At 43.6% G+C, this 1,636-nt stretch overlaps 1 pseudogene; it reads left to right on the forward strand.

The window, feature by feature from the left end:
• The first annotated feature begins 262 nt into the window (after positions 1 to 262).
• LOC103742085 lies at positions 263 to 1,314 on the forward strand (annotated as a pseudogene).
• Positions 1,315 to 1,636: the final 322 nt, after the last annotated feature.

A 1,636-nucleotide genomic window follows, 5' to 3' on the forward strand; every position in this document is an offset into this window, starting at 1 on the left:
AACTTAGAAAAAGGTGTGTTTTGAATCTTATCTCAGGTTATAACACATTTTTAATGAAAAGAAAGCCTTAGGGTGAACCTGCGTCCTGGCATCGCTGGCCCAGGGCAAGGATGGCCCAGGGCAGCGACAGCCAGGGCCGGACCTCAGTAATCGTGCCCCCGCGTTCTCACGACAGCACAGTGTGCCTTGCCTGCCACAGGTAAGTTCAGTTTCTTCTGAGGGGGTTGTGTAGTTACAGCCTTTATTTTCTGGATTTGGTAACATGGCCAAATATGCCAGTCTAATTGAAGCCAACAGAAAATTAAAGGTCTTTATAGACCAGAATCTTAGTCCTGGGAAAGATGTGGTATCTCTAGTGGCTGTCCACCCATCCACAGTAAACACGCCCAGAAAACAGCTCTTTCCAAAAAACTTCGGACAGTCCAATGTCAACATCACACAACAAGTGGTGACTGTTATGCATCAGAGACATCAGCATCAAACACTATTGTGGAAGGAAGCCCATAACCCCCACCCCAAAACTCACATTGTGTTACAGAACCAGCCATTCAAAGCCTCACCTTGGTGTCCTGTGAAGCAGAACAGGAAAGGGGAAAAGAATGGCAAGGGCATGGGACTTTTCTCCATGAAGGTATGCGAGAAGTTGCAGAGGAGAGGGACCACCTCCTACAATGAGGTAGCTGATAAGCTAGCTAGTCGCAGAATTCAGCGCTGCTGACAACCACATCCTATCAAATGAATCAACTTAGGGCCAAAACAACATCTGATGGCAAGCATCTATAATGCCTTAAATGTACTCATGGCCATGAGCTTCCTCTCCAATGAGAAGAAAGAGATCAAGTAGATGTCCTGCCCATCAACTCTGCTTAGGAGTTCTAAAATTTAGAGATGGAGAGGAAGCCAGAGGCTGGAGAGGATCAAGCAGATGCAGTCTCATCTCAAGCAGATGCAGCTAATTGCTTTCAAGGACTGACAAACCGCCAAGCGGAGCAGCAGGCCTGCACCCCTCCCCTCTTCAAACTCTGTTGTCCACCTTCCCTTCATCATTAACACCAGCAGGAAGACTGTCATCGACTGCAGCATCTCCAATGACAAATTTGAGTATCTGTTTAACTTCGACAACAACTTTGAGATCCATGATGACATTGAGGTGCTAAACAGAGTGGGGATGGCATGTGGGCTGAAAACCTCAAGAAATTTGGCACCAAAAGCTTTAGAACCATACTGACAGAAATGGCTAGGGAATCCACTGGTGGGGTATTTGTCAGGACAACGGGTACTACACTCAATGGCAAAGGCTTTCCACCAATGTAAAGTTTAATGGAATATAAAGAGACTTTAATTGTTTGACTTGTTTAACTCAGCACTCTTTGTTTTTATTAATAAAACAACTTGGAATTTTAAACAACAACAACAACAACAACAACCAAAAAAGCCTCAATTTGGGAGTGCACATGTGTAATTCCATGAGAAGCTATTACCTTATAGGAAAATCTGAATTTTAAATTATAGTTCTTCATTTTTTGAAAACTGTGTACTGTTGTGTGTTGTTGTTGCTTCTGTTGTTAGTACTAGTAAACATAAACTAAATTTTTACAAAAAGAAAGGGTCTCACTCTGGAGCCCAGACTGGCCTT

Source organism: Nannospalax galili, unplaced genomic scaffold (genome assembly GCF_000622305.1).
Source record: "Nannospalax galili isolate Female #2095 unplaced genomic scaffold, S.galili_v1.0 scaffold1180, whole genome shotgun sequence".
In the NCBI taxonomy this organism is placed as follows: Eukaryota; Metazoa; Chordata; class Mammalia; order Rodentia; family Spalacidae; genus Nannospalax; species Nannospalax galili.